Below are 25617 nucleotides of genomic sequence, written 5' to 3'. Positions count from 1 at the left end.
CATGATGTTTTGTGCTTCTGTACCAGCCCAAGGCAACCACAGCCCTTTAGCAGTAAAGATCTGTGTCTCCAAAGATGCCCCAGTAGCTCCCCATCTTCTTTTCTGCTGATTCACTGCACATGCTCTGTGCTGCTGACACTTACTGAGCTTAGGGACCCACTCACAATATACAGTACACATAGAATAGAAATGTCACAATATAAGGCTGATTAGTAATTAATACACATAATTACTACATGGCAGCACAGAAACCAGTGCAATTAGCATCAGAATTGAATAATCAGCAAACCTGTAGCATCAGCTTATATTACATCCAGGGAAGCTCATTTTCTGCTGGATAATTAGTGACGAGCCCTAAGCTTAGCTTCTCAACAGCCAATCAGAGCCCACTGAGCATGTGAGTGTCACAGACACTTTCCAAGATGGTGACCCCCTGTGACAAGTTTGAAGTCCTGGATCATTGCTGCTATTGACAAGCTCAAACTTTAGCCTCGTGAAATAAGTTCACTATATAAAATACGACATTTTTAGCCCTATTCATTTTTAAGGTTTAGTTCTCCTTTAACCCACACTCGACCCTGTGCCACAAAATGTTGTAGGACCTGCCCCAGACCTGTACCTGAGTAATCTTGCTCCATACACAACTTCTGTGCGCACCTCTGGTTCCAAGACAGAGAATCTTTAGGAGCAGTGGAGACTGTACTTCCCCAGTCCGACCCGTACCCAACCCTAACCCGCAATGGTTGGTGAAATTCCAACTTGAACCTGCCCAACCGGTGGTCAACTCATGGCTCACCGTGGTTTTTGGTCAATCCACACATCACTAGCATCAGTGATGTAACTAGATATTACTGGGCCCCACGGCAAATTATTTTTCAGGTCCCCAAAATGTCTAGGGGTTGACTTGTTTTAACAATATTTATTGATATAGTTATGAATTAGGGTCTCATGGGGCCCCTATACCTCCTGGGCCCCCCTGAAGCCGCAGCATCTACTTCATCTGCAGTTATGCTCCTGACTAGCAGGTACCGGTATGTAATGTAATGAATAGCATCAATGCATGTTTAAAGGAGAAGGAAAGCTACGGAGGCAGTTTATTGCCAATAGATTAGCCACAATAGTACAAGCTATAACACTATATTTATTCTGCAGAATGCTTTACCATACCTGAGTAATCAGCTCTAGAAACTCTCTTTGTTTGTTTAGGATAGCAGCTGCCATATTAGCTTGGTGTGACATCACCTCCTGCCTGAGTCTCTCCCTGCTCTCATAGCTCTGGGCTCAGATTACAGCAGAGAAGGGAGGAGCAAACTGAGCATGCTCAAGCCCTAGCCCTGGAGGTTTAAGCTGAAAACAGGAAGTCTGATACAGAAGCCCATGAGTACACAATAGAAGGAAAGAAATGTGCTGTTTCTTTTGACAGAGGACTCAGAGCAGCATTACTTTGAGGGTTTACTGGTGTATTTATATAGACCTTTCTGATAAAGCTTACTTAGATTTAGCCTTTCCTTCTCTTTTAATTTTGCATCCATCTAAAGCTTTGCACTTGGCTTGGGTTGGTATCTGAGCCCTGGGTACAGACCAGTGTTGGACTGGCCAGACGGAACACCGGGAAAAAACCCGACCCTCATGGGTCCCCGCCGGGCCAGACCCCTTCTCCAGATATTTAGATTTGAAAAAAAATCATTTCCGGCGATGCGCAGTACCGCCAACACATTAGCGCAGAGCAACGCCGTTGCACATGCGCACTGAGCAGCTCCCTCGCTGAGCCAGCAAGTGACAGTAAGGGGGCAGTGTCGGACTGGCCCACAGGGATACCAGGAAAACTCCCGGTGGGCCAAGATGTCAGTGGGCCCTCATGCTTCTAAACATTTGGCCTATTTCATTGCCATTCCCTATTTCTATGAGAATAAAGAGGCTAAATAGATGGAATTATATGTTATAGTATGGAAAGAAAAGAGACTAGGAGAACAGAGGTTGACTAAGGAAAGGAAGAAAATACCGTATATACTCGAGTATAAGCCGTCCCGAGTATAAGCCGAGGTACCTAATTTTACCTCCAAAAACTGGGAAAGCTTATTGACTCGAGTATAAGCCGAGGGTGAGAAATGCAGCAGCTTCTGGTAAGTTTCAATCTCGTTTTTGGAAGACTATTCTTAGGCGCCGGCTACTATTCTAAGGCGCCGGCGAATATTCTTAGGCGCGGCTACTATTCTAAGGCGCTGGCGAATATTCTTAGGCGCCGGCTACTATTCTAAGGCGCCGGCGAATATTCTTAGGCGCCGGCGACCATTTTTGCGCTTGACCCGAGTATAAGCCGAGGTAGAGTTTTTCAGCATATTTTGGGGGCTGAAAAACTCGGCTTATACTCGAGTATATACGGTAATACTTAGAGTGGGCCCCTGGTCTAAAGGTGTTTGGGTGGGCCCTGGTCTAAGGGTTTTTGGTGGGCCCCTGGTGTCCCAGTCCAGTGTCGGACTGGGATGCCAGGGGCCCACCAGAAGACCTTAGGCTGAGGGCCCACTATCTAAACTATTATACCTCTTCACTCAACCGCTTTATTATCCTAGTCTCTTTTCTCTACATACTATACTCTAGTTTTCCATTATTAAGCCTCTTTGTTCCCATAAATGGGGAATGGCCTTGAAATAGGCCAAATGGTTAGAAGCAAGAGGCCCACTGACTCCTGGGCCCACCGGGAGTTTTCCTGGTATCCTGGTGGGCCAGTCCGACACTGCCCGGGCCCCCCAGTCCGACCCTGCTACAGACTCTACTGTAGATTCTTTATGTAGAACTGCTGTTGCTGGAGGCAGAATCTATAAGAGAAAGATGATAGGAATTAGATTACTGCAGCATTGCTCAAAGGCGTAGTGAGACCGGCATACGTTTGGAAGAGCCGGGAAGCAGTGAAGGAGCAAGTTATTCTCTGTGGGGCCCCAAAGCTGCTTGAGGAGGGCAGTCATTATACAACAGAGGTGCTAGAGAGACTCTCGCTATGGTTTGTGGATGCAAAGTATAACGGAGAGAAATAAATGTGAGCAAACAGGCGAGGGACAGGCAGAATGGCAGGGAACATTAGCGGCACAAGGAGGAGTACTTGAAAGGTGTTAATCCTACATTTATTTTGTTATTAGTGAATCTGTGGCTGGGGAGGCCGCACTGTAGCTCAGCTACTTACAGATCATTGTAGCACGAGTGCCCATAGAAACAAGCAGCTGCCGATGCCACAGAAGTTGTTATTAAAGGGGATATAAACCCAGACATTAAAATGTTGCCCAATGGCAGAAAATGAAAATTCTAACCAGTTTCCAAAATACATTCATTATGCATGTTTAGTTCATTCAAAATCAGGGCTGCCATCAGCAATCATGAGGCCCCATACTACAGGTATGGGATCATTATTCAGAAACCCGTTATCCAGAAAACTCCATTTCATCCAAAATAATCCAGATTTTTAAAACTGATTTCCTTTTTCGGTGTAATAATAAAACAGTAGCTTGTACTTGATCCCAACAAAGATATAATTAATCCTTATTGGAAGCAAAACCAGCCTATTTGGTTTACTTAAAGGGATTGGGCATATGTCAATCCAAAATAGTGGATATTGTCATTTGATACATATGTGAAAAACAAATTCACTGTATGGCTACACATTTATTGTTATTGTTACTTTTTATTACTCATCTTTCTATTCAGTCCCTCTCCTATCCATATTCCAGTCTCTTATTCAAATCAGTGCCTGGTTGCTAGGGTCATTTGGACCCTAGCAACAAGATTGCTGAAATTGCAACCTAGAGAACTGTTGAATAAAAAGCTAAATAACTCAAAAACCATAAAGAATAAAAAATGAACACCGATTGCAAATCGTCTCAGAATATCCCTCTCTACATCATAATAATAGTAAATTAAAAGGGAACAATCACTGTGACCACAGTTAGCGACAGTCTAGTAACCCTTAGCAACCGACTGTATTTTTTCTTTTATTTATACTAATTGTGTTAGCCTGGAATAAGCCACCGGCTATGGAGACTGGGACATAACCTCTGCAGAACCTGAAATAGTGTGCGATTTGATGAATGGAGATTGTACGATGGATAAAAGATGTTCTTCTATGCGATGAACTTTTAATCACAAGTCCCTGGTCATAAGACGTTCTTTGGAAGCTGCCCCCGGCCTATCACGTGTACTGATTCTGACAGGGCTCCCTAGGTCACTCAGTCTCAAAGCCAAAATTCAATGGAAAAGCTGAGTCTGCAGAATAAAACATGTCTAAAAATATGTTTCAAGATATGGAGAGTGTTACTGTACTGAAGGAAAGCATTGGCATTTGTGTGCTTCCACGGGGGAATCCATTTCTTTCTAACGACTCATAGCATAGCAGTGGCAAGGGTTCTACAGGTATGGGACCTGTTATCCAGAATGCTCGGGGCCTGGGGAAATTATTTTTAAAAATTTGGATTATTTGGATAAAATGGAGTCTATGGAAGACATTCCGTAATTCGGAGCTTTCTGGATATCGGGTTTCAGGTTAAGGGATCCTATACCTGTAGTGATACAGTTGTGATCAGGGACGGTGTCTCACAAGCAAAAGTCACAACAAACACAAAATAAACCTATATGCAACCGTTCTCAATAAAAGCAAATACAGGTATGGGACCTGGTATCCAAAATGCTCAGGACCTGCGGTTTTCCGGATAAGGGATCTTTCCATAATTTGGATCTCCATGTCTCAAGTCTACTGTAAAATGATTTAAACATTAAATAAGCCCAATAGGCTGGTTTTGCCTCTAATAAGGCTGAATTGGATCTTAGTTGGGATCAAATACAATGTACTGGTTTATTATTACAGAGAAAAAAGGAAATACAATTTAAAAACAAGTATTATTTGATTAACATGGAGTCTATAAGAGATGTCCTTCCCATAAATTTAGAGCTCTGTGGATAAAGGATCCCCTACCTGTACAACATATTTTGCTTTTATGGGGTTATTTATCAAAATCTGATATTTTATTAAAAAAAAAGTCAGACCACACTAGAACCCACAATGTCAGCTTATTTATGATTAAAAAAAAGATAGATGTAATAGGATTAGGGGCAAACTCGATAAAATCAAGCAAAAACACAATTTTTCAGATTTTCTGATTTACCCGAATCGCTCAATTTTTTTTGAAAAGCCCAAATTTTTGAGATTTTTGCCCGAAAAGTCAGAAATGGTCGTATTTTCAGGCTAATTCCAGCACAGAAATTCTAAATAGGATAGCTCTCCCATTGCCTATATACAAAATCAGAAGGTCTGAGATGCCGGATTTGCGGATTCTGACTTTTTGTAGCATCAGACTTGAATAAATCCCCAAAAAATTGATTTATTTTTTTCCTTTAAAAATTTGGATTATAAAGTTAAAAACTCGATTTTTTTGAGTTTTTATCATTTGGGACTTAAATAAATAACCCTCTTATTATAATTCAGTACCGGATAACTGTACTGATTTACTGTAGATAATGAGGAGTGTATGAACACCCCCCTTCCCTTCACCCATTGTTGAAACTGTTTCGGTTGACAGACAAGCAGAAGTCCATTATGCAGGGGGTTTATCTGTGGCAGATACCAGCAATCTCATTAACTACCTTTTTATCTCATTAATCACAATATGGCAGCTTACTGCTAGCACCCTGAATGCTATCCTTTGTTCTGCAATTAAAAAATAAAAAAACAGAATATTCTAGTAGTCAGGTACCGGGGAGAGGGGGTGGGTTGGCAGATATTCGTCACTATCACATCTTGCTGCTCAAGACCTTCATTATTTGCTTCTGAGCAAAGGGAAATCATCTAAATGCCACCAGAAATAATGACTCATTGGAAGCCTATCTCCAGCTGAGGGTGGGGGGGACATAGTAGCAATAAAACCCAACTGTCTCTGTCCCCGTAACAGCCCTGAGCCTATGGAGCGCTGGCCTTGAACCCCGAAATAAAGGGTTAACGAGATGCCATGACTTCGCTCAATACACGTATGCCCTTCAGCTAAATATTCCTCTATCCAGCAGTAAAACATGCAGTTAGTAATTAACGAGCCCAATGTGTCGGAGTGATTGACGGTAAAACCATTGCGAGTTAAGATCCGGCCACCGGTTGCTATGGTAATAATTGGAGTGGAGGTTTAGGTCTCTTTATTATTTTTTTTTCCCTGATAAATGCTCGAGGCAGCAATACCCTTGGAAATAACTCTTCTCATGCTGCCTCAGCCACCGAGCTCTATTGGTTTTGAAGGCAATATCTAGTAAGGGTTCAAACCTGTGTATCTGTGGGTGGGGGAGTATTTCTTATATTATATATATATAATAGAGCATTGGGCAGTGGAGTAATGAGATATTACTGGGCCCCGCAGCAAATAATTTTTCAGGTCCCCAAAATGTCTAGAGATTGACCTGGCATTGGGACCAGACAGGATTATAATGAACCAAGTCAAGAGGTCTTCATTCATAGAAGGCCTCAGATTATATTTCCTTCCTGTGGAAACCAGGCTACATTTACTTTTTTTTTTTTTTTGATAGGGGGAGGGGAGGGAAACGTCAATATATTTTTCCATATTCCACCTGGGCTCTTGTCATCGTCGAGCTGAGCCGCACGGATTAATTAGATGTCTTGACACAGTTACGTAGGACAGGAAAGTAGAATGTGATTCCAGTCAGTGTGGATAGATGAAAGGTGAAGGTTTATAATGAACGTATACAGTTTATTACTGGATTCTACTGGTCTACATGGGAGAGTTATGCTGAGTAGCCTAATGAAATCCAGCATGTATGTATAGTAGTCTAATTTGAGAAATGTCCTTTCAACTGCAACGTGTCAACTTGTATGCAGATTTGTTATGTATCTTCTGCCACCAGGCTGGACAAGATGGACAGGGTAGACCATCATATATGTTGCAGGTGGGGAGCTTACCTCTTTTATTTTAGTGACCACCTGTGCATCAATGTTTCCCTTCCTGACGAAGGGAGGGTTAATCCCCCCGATGATCAGGTGGTCACTAAAATAAAAGGGGTAAGCTCCCCACCTGCAACATATATGGTGTTTGTGCAATTCTCTTAAACATTCTACATTGTACTGACGTGTGCCGACCGTCCAGAGAGAGAGCTGCACCACCAGGGCAGGAATATCATAGGAAGGGTGTGAGGTGGGGTTCATCTATAACACAAGATGGACAGGGCTCACTCAACTTCTTTAAGCCAAACTGGTCAAGATGGACAAGACTCATTCAACGTCTTTCAGCCAGACTTTTGGAACGAAAGTGGTCAGGATGGACAACCCATACAGACTTTGTAAGCCCAGCTTGGCAAGATGGGACAGCCTCTTCAGCCTTTTTAAATAAAACTAGTAGAGACGGCAGCCCATTCAGTCGTTTAAAGCTCGACTGGTCAAGATGGAGGTGACTCCTTCAACCTAATCAAAATGGATATGGCCTCTTTAAGCAAGACTGGTCAAGATGGACATGGCTCGTTCAGTCTCCTTAAGCCAAACTGGTCAAGATGGACAAAACTCATTCAACGTCTTTCAGCCAGTCTTTTGGAACGAAAGTGGTCAGGATGGACAACCCATACAGACTTTTTAAGCCCAGCTTGGCAAGATGGACAGCCTCTTCAGCCTTTTTAAATAAAATTGGTGGAGACGGCAGCCCATTCAGTCGTTTAAAGCTCGACTGGTCAAGATGGAGGTGACTCCTTCAGCCTTTATAAACCAGACTAATTGAAATGGATGTGGCCTCTTTAAGCAAGACTGGTCAAGATGGACAGGGCTCATTCAGTCTCCTTAAACCAAACTGGTCAAGATGGACAAGACTCATTCAACGTCTTTCAGCCAGACTTTTGGAACGAAAGTGGTCAGGATGGACAACCCATACAGACTTTTTAAGCCCAGCTTGGCAAGATGGACAGCCTCTTCAGCCTTTTTAAATAAAATTGGTGGAGACGGCGGCCCATTCAGTCTTTTAAAGTCCGACCGGTCAAGATGGAGGTGACTCCTTCAGCCTCCATAAACCAGACTAATCGAAATAGATATGGCCTCTTTAAGCAAGATTGGTCAAGATGGAAGGACCAGTTGGCCTTTTGAAGTCAAACTGGTGAAAACTGACAGCCTGTGAAATATTTTTAAGCCAAACTAGTCAAGATGGATAACCCATTCGGTCATTTTAAGCTAAACCGATCAATGTGGAAAACCCGTTATTATTAAATTATTTTTAAGTCAAACTGACCAACATGGACAGCCATTCAATTTTTTAAAACCAAGATGGACAGCCCATACAGTCTTTGTAAGCTTAACTTGTCAAGATGTTCAGCCTCGTCAGCCTTTTCAAACAAAACGACTACATTTTAACTGAAGACGGCAAAGACATATGGCATCAATTTATTTCACAAGCACTAAATACCTTGATGTGTAACTGAAACAAAGAATTTAAGTCAAATGCATTTTTCCCTAATGTTTTAGTCGATACATGTACATGGCTGCTTTATGGCAGCTGAGATTCTAGCTATCTGTATAACAGAACATTCTGTCCCAGTGGCTGCACAGATCCTATCTGATCCCCATTGTAAGCAGCAGTCCTGCCCTGCTTTATGGCTGAGATTCTAGCTATCTGTATAACAGAACATTCTGTCCCAGTGGCTGTTTTATGGCAGCTGAGATTCTAGCTATCTGTATAACAGAGCATTCTGTCCCATTAGCTGCACAGATCCTATCTGATCCCCATTGTAAGCAGCAGTCCTGCCCTGCTTTATGGCAGCTGAGATTCTAGCTATCTGTATAACAGAGCATTCTGTCCCATTAGCTGCACAGATCCTATCTGATCCCCATTGGAAGCAGCAGTCCTGCCCTGCTTTATGGCTGAGATTTTAGCTACACAATATTATCAAATCTTTTTATTGATTAAACCCTCCCTTTATTTATATTTATGTATGCTTGCTAGTGTGATTGAACTGTGAGCATCTGGTTACAGAGCTGCTCTGTAAAAAACACTGAAGCCATTGGGAGACCATGTGTTTTTTCATCGTTTGGATTGGAAAATAGGTATCACAAAATACTTCTGAGCATTTTTTTTATATCTAAGACACCTTTAGATGTGTGATGCTTGGTGCAATCTTAGAGACAAAAAAACCCCCTCTGTTTAGGGGGGCTGGGGATTTCAGATGCTGCCCAATATAATTTCTGCTCAGCATTAATATGACTAAACAATACCTTAACCATTTAGTGTCAGAGAGGTGAAAGGATTGGATTACAACGCTTTGGAGACCTCACGTGAACTCATTGCTGAGGCAACCTCATTATTCCCCCCCCACCACATGTAATCACTTAGAACATTATCATCAAAAAAAATATATCTTATTTCTCATTCGGTTTCGGCCAAATCCTTCTGCCGAACCAAATTTGCATATGCAAATTAGGGCCGGGAGGGAAATTGCATGACTTTTTGTCACAAAACCAGGAAGTAAAGAATGTTTTCCCCTTCCCTCCCCTAATTTGCATATGCAAATTAGGATTCGGTATTCGGACGAATCTTTCGCAAAGGATTCGGGCGTTCAGCCGAATCCAAAATAGTGGATTCAGTGCATCCCTAATTATGAGTCTGGTCTGAGATCTTCTGGGGCCACATTTAGGTTTTTAATGCCTAAAGCTGGCCATAGATGCAAAAATTTTTTAAAAGATCCGATCGTCATCGTGAGACCACGATTATCTCGAAACGATAGTACGAATTGTCCATCAACTAAAAAGACCATTTGGCAGGAAAACAAAGGGGAGCTGCCTGCTTGTCCCTGCAAACATAGATACATTGCACTGGGACCGACAAAGATTTTTTAACCTGGTCGATCAATTTCCTGACAGATGTCGGCTGAAAATCGTAAGATGTACGATCGTTCGAATCCCACTAACTTCGCGATAATTTCGAAGGATTGGTCTGACTTCGCTAAAATCGTTCGTTTGGCAAGAAAAATCTTTGCCTCTATGGGGGACCTTAACACTGTCCCATGTGTAGTGGAAAGAGTTAATGGGTTGAGCACTGAGCTTAAATCTAATAGTGAGGAATGGGCAACATTGGTATGGTGCAGAGGTAGAGCGTGCGCCTGTCCTGTTTCAGCCATTCACGGAATGCCGTTTGTGTCCTTTGCAGCAGATCTCACTTCTCAGGGACCCGGGAGCTGATATTCTGCAATAGTGCCGGGGCAGGAGCACTTTAAGGGGTTACACGGTCATTGCAAATCAGTGATTCTTTGTAAATTAGTGTTAGGGAATAGACGGTTCCTCGTTCAAAGGATAAAAAGCTTTGCCGCACGCAGAGCAGTGAACATTTTTGACCATGACCATTTATGGCCACACCCCCTAATTACCATGTGCAGTTTACAAAATTTGGCAGGTTATGAAAGTTTGAACACAGTATTTTTCCAGTTACAGTTCTGCTAATGAAGGTGAATTGCCCTTTAAGCTGCAAATCCCAGTTTCCCCCGAGAGACCTGCTTATCTTGAATTGCTACAATTGTTTCTCTGCTTATCTTAAATTGTTACAATTGTTTCTCTGCTTATCTTAAATTGTTACAATTGTTTCTCTGCTTACCTTGAATTGTTACAATTGTTTCTCTGCTTATCTTAAATTGTTACAAATGCATCTAAGTGCACCTGCCACGTATTCTGGGCTCTCTGCCACAAGCCAATTACGTTTTAGAAACTTTGTATCTTTTTCTGGCTGTTCAGTGGAGGCACTGGGCAAGATCCTATTCCCAGTTTTTAAAAAAAGAAAAAAAAAAGTTGGTTGGGTTTCATGGAGTATATGTGCCAGGTGGGGGGCAACTGTTCTCTTATTTGCTTTGCTTTCTATTCCCGTCTCTCCCAGTTTGCCAATAAAATTCTCACCAGGCCCTTTCTTGTGTAAAATGCCTCCACTGGGCGACGTATTGATGCCCCAGTCACAGGGAGATAAACTGTCCATGGCTCATGGATGGGGCAAATACATTGCACCCAGGGCCTTTATCTTTTTCCTTGGGGAAATGGACCTAAATACTTATTTTTGGGAAAGGAAGCAGAGTTGGGTAATTGAGAATTGCATAGTACATATGATTTTGCACCTCCTAGAAATATTACTGAGGTCCCCCACGGCTGCTGCAGAGATGAGGCTGCATAGTGACTCCGTGTGCCCTTTTCTACATACAGTTAATTCAACATCATGTTATTTGCTATCACAGTATTTACTAATCTAAACAATTTCCATAGTCCCTGAATCTCTATCAATTGAAACAATCGATGTCTTGACTTCCAGCCTATTGATTTATTCATGAGTGAAGTAACAGGGTTGGAAACATACAGTGCCCCCTCGTTATTGATTTACAGTACAGCAATACAGAATATTTTGTGTATATAGAAAAAGTCAAAATGTACCCCCTACTGGTAAATATAAAGATATTAGAAGTCACTGAGGGGTTCTCTATCCATATAAAGGCACAAGGCTGCAGGCTGAGTTATACAGGGAACTCTGAGTATCACTCATGTATTATAAGGGATAATGTACCCCCTACTGTAAATGATAAGGATATTAGAAGTTACTGAGGGGTTGTTCTGTGACCATATAAAGGCACAAGGCTGCAGGCTGAGTTATACAGGGAACTCTGAGTATCACTCATGTATTATAAGGGATAATGTACCCCCTACTGTAAATGATAAGGATATTAGAAGCCACTGAGGGGTTGTTCTGTGACCATATAAAGGCACAAGGCTGCAGGCTGAGTTATACAGGGAACTCTGAGTATCACTCATGTATTATAAGGGATAATGTACCCCCTACTGTAAATGATAAGGATATTAGAAGCCACTGAGGGGTTGTTCTGTGACCATATAAAGGCACAAGGCTGCAGGCTGAGTTATACAGGGAACTCTGAGTATCACTCATGTATTATAAGGGATAATGTACCCCCTACTGTAAATGATAAGGATATTAGAAGTCACTGAGGGGTTGTTCTGTGACCATATAAAGGCACAAGGCTGCAGGCTGAGTTATACAGGGAACTCTGAGTATCACTCATGTATTATAAGGGATAATGTTCCCCCTACTGTAAATGATAAGGATATTAGAAGTCACTGAGGGGTTGTTCTGTGACCATATAAAGGCACAAGGCTGCAGGCTGAGATATACAGAGAACTCTGAGTATCACTCATGTATTATAAGGGATAATGTACCCCCTACTGACAATTATAAGGATATTAGAAGTAAATGAGAGGTTTTGTGACCATACAAATTCGATGACAGATCCCCACTCATCTGCATGGAATTACTTGGAAATACTGATCCCCCAGGGACACAAGGCTGCAGGCTGAGCTGTACAGGTCATTGATCATCACATAATTCGCAGAGCAAACTGAACCTCCTAATCAGAGATTGAACTGGGAGAATGATTTGTATGCAGTTATCTGGATGAGATAAGCCCAGTTACATTAGGAACTCTCACTCTGACTAGATGTTGAGTCCATGAATTATGTTGGCTTGGAAATATTTAGCTTTCATTGTTTTCTGCTGTAGTTTTGGAATAGGTGTGTATAAGTGTGGGAATTGCTATGAGATCACATGGGTTTCTATACAAAGTGGGAATGGCCAGTGGAGAGTGTTCCTGTGAAACCTGCTGTAACTATTTCACAAACATCTATTTTATATTTACTTCTACATGTCAATTCTGCGATGTATATACACTATATGGCCACAGGCATGGGGACTAGTGATTGGTGAAACTTTTTGTCAGGTTTAGTCTTGAAAAATGTCCATGGACTCTAATGTATCTCATGTTGAGAAAGTAACCGCTAAAAAAAATTGCCCCGAAATGTCTGCAATGCTTTTCAAAAATTTCTAGGTCAATCGTAATGTGACACATTCAATTATCACTAATGTGGACTTCGGCCTGTCCGACATCTCATTCCCAAACCAAGGGGGTTAATATAAATTTGCTCCTCCCATTGCTGCTATCACTGCCCCTGCTCTTCTGGGAAGGTCCCACTAGATGTTGGAATATTGTTGCTGGGAGTTGTTGCTGGGAGTTGCTATGCAATGTAATTTTTCTTACCGCACACCCAATCTCACTGATCCTGCAGAGGTGGTGCGTTCTTCCGTCGACCCGGCAAGGTCCCCTAGCAACGTGAATGTTGATAAAAGGATCCGCACACACTTCTTTCTTTTGCAGTGGGGGGTCACCCCTTCACTTTATTTGTTTAATCACCACACCATTAACGTTTCGGGGGGGAAACACCCTCCCTTCATCAGGATCATTGCAAAAGAAAGAAGTGTGTGCGGATCCTTTTATCAACATTCACGTTGCTGGGAGTTGCTGCCATTCAGCCACACGAGCATTAGTGAGGTTGGGCACTGATATTGGGGATCAGGTTCACAATTGGGGTTCCAGATCATTCTACTGGTGTTGGGCACTGATATTGGGGATCAGGCTCACATATGGGGTTCCAGTTCATTCTACTGGGCTTCAGTTGGGTTGCTCCTCCCATTGCTACTATCACTGCCCCTACTCTTCTGGAAAGGTCCCACTAGATGTGGGAACATTGTTGCTGGGAGTTGTTGCCATTCAGCTACAAGAGCATTAGTGAGGTTGGGCACTGATATTGGGGATCAGGCTCACAATTGGGGTTCCAGTTCATTCTACTGGGCTTCAGTTGGGTTGTTCATCCCTTTGCTGCTATAACTGCCCCATCTCTTCTGGGAAGGTCCCACTAGATGTTGGAACATTGTTGCTGGGAGTTGTTGCCATTCATCCACAAGAGCATTAGTGAGGTTGGGCACTGATATTGGGGATCAGGCTCACAATTGAGGTTCCAGATCATTCTACTGGGTTTCAGTTGGGTTGCTCCTCCTATTGCTGCTATCATTGCCCCTACTCTTCTGGGAAGATCCCATTAGATGTTGGAACATTTTTACTGGGAGTTGTTGCTGCCATTCAGCCACAACAACATTAGTGAGATTTGGAACTGATATTGGGAATCAGGCTCACAATTGGGGTTCCCGTTCATTCTACTGGGCTTCAGTTGGGTTGCTTCTCCCATTGCTGCTATAACTGCCCTTACTCTTCTGGGAAGATCACACTAAATGTTGGAACATGGTTAGTGGGAGTTAGTGCCATTCAGCCACAAGAGCATTAGTGAGGTTGGGCACTGATGTTGGGGATCAGGCTCACAGTTGGGGATCCAGTTCATCCCACAGGGGTTCAGTTGGGTTGAGGTCAGGGCTCAGAGCAGTCAGGTTCTTCCCATCTCAGCAAACCCATTCCTTATGGACCTGGCTCTGTACATGGGGGGGTTATTGTGCTGAAACAGGAAAGTGCCCCATCCCCAAACTGTTCCACAAAGCAGGAAACACAGAATTGTCAGGAATGTCACTGTAGTCTGTTTACTGGAACCAAGGACCATGACACCAGTCCCAAATCATTAATTGTCCTCCACCAAATGTTGCCATCAGCATTATGCATTCAGGCAGGTAATGTTCTCCTAGATTCCTTCAGAATTGTCCATGAATGTGCCAGAAGTAAATCTGCAGTCCATCACTCGAGGACATGGTGGTGCCTATTACACCATTTTTGCCAACACTTTGTCATTGAACATGGTGCCGTTTGGTTGGTGTGAAGCTCCTCACTCATAAACACCCCCTTACTTCTTGTGCTGAGAAAGTGTTCCAACTGCAAATAGGTCATTTTAGATACTTTTGGCCATTTAGTGCACAGATATAGATATGCAGATTTATATATTATTTAACTAGTGATTATCAAAAGCAGAACCAAATATGTGTTTTTTTTGGAACCAAGAAAGCAGTGCAGTTTCAGACGGGGGAAGAAATACACAATGTGTCGGGTCACTGAGGTCAAGATTCAGAGTTGCGGTTACTTCTGAGGCTGCTGTTTTGTGGTTTTTTGTAGCATCCTGTTAAGTGTCTGTACATCCGTAATACTGAGTCCCTTAGTATTCCAGCCATACAAATGTACCCCCTCTTCAATGGCCTCTCTTGTACCCTTTGTGTATGTGCCACTGTTTAAACAAGATGCACTTGTGGATTCCGGGCAAAGGAACCGCAGGAGAGGGGGGTGATCAAATCACATTATACTGCTGGGATATGAGCTTGTTTGCTAACCGGAATAATCCTACGACTGTTACCCCAATGTCTCTATATATCTGTAACCTTGTTATGAGCTAAGGGGGCCCAGTCTGAAGGTCAGTTAGGGGGAGATTTGGGGTGAGTGCTTATTTGTACCCTGGGTACCCCTGGAACTATAGCAGGGTGACTGTTACCCCAATGTTTCTATATATCTGTAACCTTGTTATGAGCTAAGGGGGCCCAGTCTGAAGGTCAGTTAGGGGGAGATTTGGGTGAGTGATTATTTGTACCCTGGGTACCCCTGGAACTATAGCAGGGTGACACCCCAATGTTTCTATATATCTGTTACCTTGTTATGAGCTAACGGGCCCAGTCTGAAGGTCAGTTAGGGGGAGATTTAGGGTGAGTGCTTATTTGTGCCCTGGGTACCCCTGGAACTATAGCAGGGTGACTGTTACCCCAATGTTTCTATATATCTGTAACCTTGTTATGAGCTAAGGGGGCCCAGTCTGAAGGTCAGTTAGGGGGAGATTTGGGGTGAGTGTTTATTTGTACCCTGGGTACCCCTGGAACTATAGCAGGGTGACTGTTACCCCAATGTTTCTATATATCTGTAACCTTGTTATGAGCTAAGGGGGCCCAGTCTGAAGGCCAGTTAGGGGGAGATTTGGGGTGAGTGTTTATTTGTACCCTGGAACTATAGCAGGGTGACTTTTACCCCAATATTTCTATATATCTGTAACCTTGTTATGAGCTAAGGGGGCTCAGTTAGGGGGAGATTTGGGGTGAGTGTTTATTTGTACCCTGATAACATATGTATTTATTATTTAAATAGCATTTTGGCCTCTTTATAGCCAGGAAGTAAAATATAGACAAGCCATGTTTCTGGGCAATAAGGGCCTGATCCAAGAGTACACTGGCAGTTACCATTCCGTTCAATAGAGGGGGGATTGTGAGTATTTTGCAGCCCACCCACTGAGCTAGTAATTGTGTGGATGTAAAATCACTGGTAATCACCTCATGTGCCATTTTCCTCAAGGGCCAGACAAGCGCTGACTTACTATCAAACAGATCAATACCAAATATTTTTGCTTGTGACTAGCATTACCCTGAATTGCAAGCTCAGGCATAGGGAATTTTGCCTTGTAGAGAAATTATAAAGTAAGAATATAGTGTAAAGGTATTTGTAGCAGAATAGATATAAAACCCTTTGTGGTATAGTGTATCCTGATACTGTCAGTGAATGGGATATAGTAAGGTACCTACATGATGTTAGACAGAAGGACATTAGAGATATTCACCCCATATTTTGAGATTCTTTTCTGACATGAAAAAACAACTAAAGGGAAAAAGAAAAAATCAATGGGGCTGCACTGCTGGAACGCAGAATGGATTATTTTAAGGGAGTGAGGCTCATCGGTCGAGAGAGGGGCCGGCATTAAATGAGAGGTTGGTGATCTCATTGGAGTCAATAGGGCAAATGATGTGTGCGAGAGCCTGATTATTGATCATGAGTTGATGTTGGACCAGGCCGGGATCAGAGAATGAGACACGGGAGCAGATTCAGGTCTATGCACAAAGGGAGAGACAGCCCATACCCACCTTGTGCCAGAGATACAGCCAATACCCACCTTGTGCCAGAGATACAGGCCATACCCACCTTGTGCCAGAAATACAGGCCATACCCACCTTGTGCCAGAGATACAGCCCATACCCACCTTGTGCCAGAGATACAGCCATACCCACCTTGTGCCAGAGTGCCAGAGATACAGCCCAGTACCCACCTTGTGCCAGAGATACAGGTATAACCCACCTTGTGCCAGAGATACAGGTCATACCCACCTTGTGCCAGAGATACAGGGGACCACCTTGTGCCAGAGATACAGGTCATACCCACTTGTGCCACATGCCAGAGATACAGGCCATACCCACCTTGTGCCAGAGATACAGGTCATACCCACCTGTGCCAGAAATACAGCCCATACCCACCTTGTGCCAGAGACAGTCATACCCACCTTTGCCAGAGATACAGCCCATACCCACCTTGTGCCAGAGATAAAGGTCATACCCACCTTGGCCAGAGAACAGCCCATACCCACCTTGTGCCAGAGATACAGCCATACCCACCTTGTGCCAGAGATACAATACCCACCTTGTGCCAGAGATACAGCCCATACCCACCTTGTGCCAGAGATACAGGCCATACCCACCTTGTGCCAGAGATACAGGCCATACCCACCTTGTGCCAGAGATACAGGTCATACCCACCTTGTGCCAGAGATACAGGTCATACCCACCTTGTGCCAGAGATACAGCCATACCCACCTTGCTGCAGAGATACAGGTCATACCCAACCTTGTGCCAGAGATACAGTCATACCCACCTTGTGCCAGAGATACAGGTCATACCCACCTTGTGCCAGAGATACAGGTCATACCCACCTTGTGCAAGAGATACAGGCCATACCCACCTTGTGCCAGAGATACAGGTCATACCCACCTTGTGCCAGAGATACAGGTCATACCCACTATGTGCCAGAGATACAGGCCATACCCACCTTGTGCCAGAGATACAGGTCATACCCACCTTGTGCCAGAGATACAGCCCATACCCACCTTGTGCCAGAGATACAGGTCATACCCCACCTGTGCCAGAGATACAGCCCATACCCACCTTGTGCCAGAGATAAAGGCATACCCCACCTTGTGCCAGAGATACAGCCCATACCCACCTTGTGCCAGAGATACAGGTCATAACCCACCTTGTGCCAGAGATACAGCCCATACCCACCTTGTGCCAGAGATACAGGCCATACCCCACCTTGTGCCAGAGATACAGCCCATACCCACCTTTGTGCCAGAGATACAGCCATACCCACCTTGTGCCAGAGATACAGGTCATACCCACCTTGTGCCAGAGATACAGGTCATACCCACCTTGTGCCAGAGATACAGCCCATACACACCTTGTGCCAGAGATACAGGTCATACCCACCTTGTGCCAGAGATACAGCCCATACCCACCTTGTGCCAGAGATACAGCCCATACCCACCTTGTGCCAGAGATACAGGCCATACCCACCTTGTGTTAGAGATACAGCCCATACCCACCTTGTGCCAGAGATACAGCCCATACCCACCTTGTGCCAGAGATACAGGTCATACCCACCTTGTGCCAGAGATACAGGTCATACCCACCTTGTGCCAGAGATACAGCCCATACCCACCTTGTGCCAGAGATACAGGTCATACCCACCTTGTGCCAGAGATACAGCCCATACCCACCTTGTGCCAGAGATACAGCCCATACCCACCTTGTGCCAGAGATACAGGCCATACCCACCTTGTGCCAGAGATACAGCCCATACCCACCTTGTGCCAGAGATACAGCCCATACCCACCTTGTGCCAGAGATACAGGTCATACCCACCTTGTGCCAGAGATACAGGCCATACCCACCTTGTGCCAGAGATACAGCCCATAACCCACCTTGTGTTAGAGATACAGGTCATACCCACCTTGTGCCAGAGATACAGCCCATACCCACCTTGTGCCAGAGATACAGGTCATACCCACTTGTGCCAGAGATACAGCCCATACCCACCTTTGTGCCAGAGATACAGGCCATACCCACCTTGTGCCAGAGATACAGGCCCATACCCACCTCTGTGCCAGAGATACAGGTCATACCCACCTTGTGCCAGAGATACAGCCATACCCACCTTGTGCCAGAGATACAGGTCATACCACCTTGTGCCAGAGATACAGCCCATACCCACCTTGTGCCAGAGATACAGGCCATACCCACCTTGTGCCAGAGATACAGCCCATACCCACCTTGTGCCAGAGATACAGGCCATACCCACCTTGTGCCAGAGATACAGGCCATACCCACCTTGTGCCAGAGATACAGGTCATACCCACCTTGTGCCAGAGATACAGCCCATACCCACCTTGTGCCAGAGATACAGCCCATACCCACCTTGTGCCAGAGATACAGCCCATACCCACCTTGTGCCAGAGATACAGCCCATACCCACCTTGTGCCAGAGATACAGCCCATACCCACCTTGTGCCAGAGATACAGGTCATACCCACCTTGTGCCAGAGATACAGGTCATACCCACCTTGTGCCAGAGATACAGCCCATACCCACACCTTGTGCCAGAGATACAGGTCATACCCCCTTGTGCCAGAGATACAGCCCATACCCACCTTGTGCAGAGATACAGCCCTCATACCCACCTTGTGCCAGAGATACAGCCATACCCACCTTGTGTTAGAGATACAGGCCATACCCACCTTGTGCCAGAGATACAAGCCATACCCACCTTGTGCCAGAGATACAGGTCATACCCACCTTGTGCCAGAGATACAGGTCATACCCACCTTGTGCCAGAGATACAGCCCATACCACCTTGTGCCAGAGATACAGGTCATACCCACCTTGTGCCAGAGATACAGCCCCATACCCACCTTGTGCTCAGAGATACAGCCATACCCACCTTGTGCCAGAGATACAGCCCATACCCACCTTGTGCCAGAGATACAGTCATACCCACCTTGTGCAACCCACCTTGTGCCAGAGATACAGGTCATACCCACCTTGTGCCAGAGATACAGCCCATACCCACCTTGTGCCAGAGATACCAGCCCATACCCACCTTGTGCCAGAGATACAGGCCATACCCACCTTGTGCCAGAGATACAGGCCATACCCACCTTGTGCCAGAGATACAGCCATACCCACCTTGTGCCAGAGATACCAGGGCCATACCCACCTTGTGCCAGAGATACAGGCCCATACCCCACCTTGTGCCAGAGATACAGGCCCATACCCACCTTGTGCCAGAGATACAGGCCATACCCACCTTGTGCCAGAGATACAGCCCATACCCACCTTGTGCCAGAGATACAGCCCATACCCACCTTGTGCCAGAGATACAGCCCATACCCACCTTGTGCCAAGATACAGGCCCATACCACCTTGTGCCAGAGATACAGCCCATACCCACCTTGTGCCAAGATACAGGCCATACCCACTTGTGCCAGAGATACAGCCATACCCACCTTGTGCCAGAGATACAGGTCATACCCACCTTGTGCCAGAGATACAGCCCATACCCACCTTGTGCCAGAGATACAGGTCATACCCACCTTGTGCCAGAGATACAGCCCATACCCACCTTGTGCCAGAGATACAGGCCATACCCACCTTGTGCCAGAGATACAGCCCATACCCACCTTGTGCCAGAGATACAGCCCATACCCACCTTGTGCCAGAGATACAGCCATACCCACCTTGTGCCACGAGATACAGGCCATACCCACCTGTGCCGAGATACAGGCCATACCCACCTTGCTGCCAGAGATACAGGTCATACCCCACCTTGTGCCAGAGATACAGCCCATACCCACCTTGTGCCAGAGATACAGGTCATACCCACCTTTGCCAGAGATACAGCCCCATACCCACCTTGTGCCAGAGATACAGCCATACCCACCTTGTGCCAGAGATACAGGCCATACCCACCTTGTGCCAGAGATACAGCCCATACCACCTAATACCCACCTTGTGCCAGAGATACAGCCCATACCCACCTTGTGCCAGAGATACAGCCCATACCCACCTTGTGCCAGAGATACAGGTCATACCCACCTTGTGCCAGAGATACAGCCCATACCCACCTTGTGCCAGAGATACAGGCCATACCCACCTTGTGCCAGAGATACAGCCCATACCCACCTTGTGCCAGAGATACAGGCCATACCCAACTTGTGCCAGAGATACAGCCCATACCCACCTTGTGCCAGAGATACAGGTCATACCCACCTTGTGCCAGAGATACAGGTCATACCCACCTTGTGCCAGAGATACAGCCCATACCCACCTTGTGCCAGAGATACAGGTCATACCCACCTTGTGCCAGAGATACAGCCCATACCCACCTTGTGCCAGAGATACAGGCCATACCCACCTTGTGCCAGAGATACAGCCCATACCCACCTTGTGCCAGAGATACAGGCCATACCCACCTTGTGCCAGAGATACAGCCCATACCCACCTTGTGCCAGAGATACAGCCCATACCCACCTTGTGCCAGAGATACAGCCCATACCCACCTTGTGCCAGAGATACAGGTCATACCCACCTTGTGCCAGAGATACAGCCCATACCCACCTTGTGCCAGAGATACAGGCCATACCCACCTTGTGCCAGAGATACAGGCCATACCCACCTTGTGTTAGAGATACAGCCCATACCCACCCAATACTTCCGATGCTGCTTCAAAATACTTGTGCCCCCAGCAGACACCCAGATAATTAGGTGGAGACGAGTCTGTAAGACGAGCCCAGTAAGACATTCAGGCGGCACCAGGTAAAGAGAGAACACGGACAAACCAGTCGGAAAGCGATTGCTCTGCGCCTTTAAGACGAGCGGTACTCGGGCCCGGAGAGGACTGGTGTGGAATAGGCAAAGGGATGGGTTGTACCAAACGCCCCTTTCCACGGGGGAGGATGGAAGTGGGAATAAGGATGGGGGCGGAACCACTCATCACGGCTGCCGGGGGGCGGGCACGGGTCACAGACAGGAGTGGAATGTTCTTAGCGGAGGAAGAGCGTGCGAACTGGTGGGCGGAGACTAATTCTGGAGTGGGCGGTTCTTTTATTTTCCCTAAGTGTTGTTGAAGGAGGGGCAGTGGGAGTGAGGGGAGAAGGCGGGTCCGAGTCTCGGGAGGCGTGTATGGCTGCCTGATCGCTGAGGAGAGGGGAGGAGGAAGGCACCACTTTCAGGAGCCGGAGAGGGGGAGGGCAAGGTGCTGCTGAGGGGGGAAGCGAGAGAGACTGAGAGAGAAAAGACAATGGAGCCTCTGTGCGGCGGCGGCTGTGGGAGTCTAAAGCTGCCGTGATACCGGCTGTGAGAGGCGGAGGAGAAACCCGGGACAGGCCCGGCCGGCGCGTCACACCTCACCCCCCAACCCCGGAGAGTACGAGCGCCCCCTCCCTCCGCGCGCTCCTCCTGTTCTACCCGAGGCGCTACCGGTAAGTGCTGGCGGGATGCGTGTGCCTGGGAGCGGGTAGGACTTGCGCTGCTCTCGGTGCGTCTAGCTTGTTGCTTAGGCCGAAGCCATGAGCCGAACCTCAGGCGGGAGTAGGAATTCATGCACCAACTATGGGACAGTCAGGCCCAACCAGGAGGCGGAGTGGGAAGAGCAGGCCTTGTTCTTGGACACTGGGAATGTGAGAGGGAGAGAAGGGAACAGGCCTTGTTCTGGGACACTGGGAATGTGAGAGGGAGAAGGGAACAGGCCTTGTTCTGGGAATGTGAGAGAGAGAAGGGAACAGGCCTTGTTCTGGGACACTGGGAATGTGAGAGGGAGAAGGGAACAGGCCTTGGTGTGGGACACTGGGAATGTGAGAGGGAGAAGGGAACAGGCCTTGGTGTGGGACACTGGGAATGTGAGAGGGAGAAGGGAACAGGCCTTGGTGTGGGACACTGGGAATGTGAGAGGGAGAGAAGGGAACAGGCCTTGGTGTGGGACACTGGGAATGTGAGAGGGAGAAGGGAACAGGCCTTGGTGTGGGACACTGGGAATGTGAGAGGGAGAGAAGGGAACAGGCCTTGTTCTGGGACACTGGGAATGTGAGAGAGAGAAGGGAACAGGCCTTGGTGTGGGACACTGGGAATGTGAGAGAGAGAAGGGAACAGGCCTTGGTGTGGGACACTGGGAATGTGAGAGGGAGAGAAGGGAACAGGCCTTGGTGTGGGACACTGAGAATGTGAGAGAGAGAAGGGAACAGGCCTTGTTCTGGGACACTGGGAATGTGAGAGAGAGAAGGGAACAGGCCTTGGTGTGGGACACTGGGAATGTGAGAGGGAGAGAAGGGAACAGGCCTTGGTGTGGGACACTGGGAATGTGAGAGAGAGAAGGGAACAGGCCTTGTTCTGGGACACTGGGAATGTGAGAGGGAGAGAAGGGAACAGGCCTTGTTCTGGGACACTGGGAATGTGAGAGGGAGAGAAGGGAACAGGCCTTGTTCTGGGACACTGGGAATGTGAGAGGGAGAAGGGAACAGGCCTTGGTGTGGGACACTGGGAATGTGAGAGGGAGAGAAGGGAACAGGCCTTGTTCTGGGACACTGGGAATGTGAGAGGGAGAAGGGAACAGGCCTTGGTGTGGGACACTGGGAATGTGAGAGGGAGAGAAGGGAACAGGCCTTGTTCTGGGACACTGGGAATGTGAGAGGGAGAGAAGGGAACAGGCCTTGTTCTGGGACACTGGGAATGTGAGAGGGAGAAGGGAACAGGCCTTGTTCTGGGACACTGGGAATGTGAGAGGGAGAGAAGGGAACAGGCCTTGTTCTGGGACACTGGGAATGTGAGAGGGAGAAGGGAACAGGCCTTGGTGTGGGACACTGGGAATGTGAGAGGGAGAGAAGGGAACAGGCCTTGTTCTGGGACACTGGGAATGTGAGAGGGAGAGAAGGGAACAGGCCTTGTTCTGGGACACTGGGAATGTGAGAGGGAGAAGGGAACAGGCCTTGTTCTGGGACACTGGGAATGTGAGAGGGAGAGAAGGGAACAGGCCTTGTTCTGGGACACTGGGAATGTGAGAGGGAGAGAAGGGAACAGGCCTTGTTCTGGGACACTGGGAATGTGAGAGGGAGAGAAGGGAACAGGCCTTGGTGTGGGACACTGGGAATGTGAGAGGGAGAAGGGAACAGGCCTTGTTCTGGGACACTGGGAATGTGAGAGAGAGAAGGGAAAAGGCCTTGGTGTGGGACACTGGGAATGTGAGAGAGAGAAGGGAACAGGCCTTGGTGTGGGACACTGGGAATGTGAGAGGGAGAGAAGGGAACAGGCCTTGTTCTGGGACACTGGGAATGTGAGAGAGAGAAGGGAACAGGCCTTGGTGTGGGACACTGGGAATGTGAGAGAGAGAAGGGAACAGGCCTTGTTCTGGGACACTGGGAATGTGAGAGAGAGAAGGGAACAGGCCTTGGTGTGGGACACTGGGAATGTGAGAGGGAGAGAAGGGAACAGGCCTTGGTGTGGGACACTGGGAATGTGAGAGGGAGAGAAGGGAACAGGCCTTGGTGTGGGACACTGGGAATGTGAGAGAGAGAAGGGAACAGGCCTTGGTGTGGGACACTGGGAATGTGAGAGGGAGAGAAGGGAACAGGCCTTGTTCTGGGACACTGGGAATGTGAGAGAGAGAAGGGAACAGGCCTTGGTGTGGGACACTGGGAATGTGAGAGGGAGACTTTGGAGTAGACCACACTCTGGGGCACTGCCTGTTTTTATAAAGGAAATAGATATAATTGGGGAACTGTGGTCTGTGCAAGGGTATCTGACTTAATAGAGGGGAGCATTTTGTTGGGGAAATTATGATAGAAGCTGAAGTGATAGGGCAGGCAACCAAAATTGCACAGGTGAGTGTGTAAGGACATCAGACAAGAGAAAGCTATGGAGTGTGGGGCACTGGGCTTGTGCATTAATGGCGCCTGCCATAAGAGACATGGTATGGGTGACCCTTGTCTGTAACTGTATCTGGGGTGGAAGAATGGCTCTAGTTTTCGAGATACTGGGGAGTGTGCGGCTATTGGGGACACTTTGGGGCTTGTTTTTCAGGCCATTGCAGGTAGATCGTGCTGGGTCACTGTAGTATGTTAGTAAATGATATTTGAAAAGACAATAGGCCCAAAAGTTTGAACACTAGGGTCTGTAAGAGTATCTGGGGCAGATGCATAGTGAGAATTAGGTAAGGGTATCGAGGTTCTCTTGCTTGAGGGAAACAGATTATGTGTGTAAATGTTTCTGGGGCAGGAAAGTGGACTCTAGTTTTAAAACCCTGGGGCTTGTGTCATGGTTGCTGGCTCAGCTATTGTGTCCTGGGAAGGTTGAGGATATGTGGGGCATAACTGGGGATGCTGGGATATAAGACTTCATGAGTCGTGGTATAAATGCCGGAGATGAGGCCCTGTTGCGGGAAGTCTAGTATTTAATGTAGGCAGGACGACTATGGCACACATGGAGATTTCAAGTAATTTCAAGGTAACCACAAGGTAATTTCATGCTACTTTGGAAAACTAAAGCAATGTGTAAGTTTGCCCACTGGCGGGTCACATTATTGCTGGTGGGAGGACATTTTTAGGAGATTAGTTGCCTGCGGAAGAGCAGATTTGTATGGTGAATTAGGAAACATTTGGACCTTCTGAGCAAACCCTGGTTGTATACTAGGCACCTCCGCTGTGGGTTGCTAAGGAAATTGGACATCCAACCATTTGTATACAGACAAATCCGTTACCCATCCTTCCAACTAGAATGAAATGGTCACGTTTGTTTGATTTTGGGCCCTGAAAGCTATTTTTAAAGGGGTGGTTCACCTTCAAACAACTAGTTGTTTTCAGATAGATCACCAGAAATAACGATTTTTTTTCTAATGACTTTCTATTTACTATGTTTTTCTAATATTGAAGTGTAAAGTGTCATTTTTCACCTT

At 46.5% G+C, this 25617-nt stretch overlaps 1 protein-coding gene across 6 annotated transcripts in view; it reads left to right on the top strand.

Moving 5' to 3' along the window:
* The window catches only part of bcl9.L (BCL9 transcription coactivator L homeolog), a 165842-nt gene that overhangs the window by 74128 nt on the left and 66097 nt on the right, over positions 1–25617 (top strand). For 2 of the 6 annotated variants that reach the window (XM_041580940.1, XM_041580941.1), the window contains exon 1: positions 21817–22156. The exons of 1 other annotated variant lie outside the window; for it this stretch is intronic. The gene's annotated coding sequence lies outside the window, so the exon portion shown is untranslated. 6 annotated transcript variants of the gene reach the window in all.

The sequence above is a fragment of the Xenopus laevis genome, chromosome 2L (genome assembly GCF_017654675.1).
Source record: "Xenopus laevis strain J_2021 chromosome 2L, Xenopus_laevis_v10.1, whole genome shotgun sequence".
NCBI classification, from domain to species: Eukaryota; Metazoa; Chordata; class Amphibia; order Anura; family Pipidae; genus Xenopus; species Xenopus laevis.
This window is presented reverse-complemented; position numbering and strand designations above follow the sequence as displayed.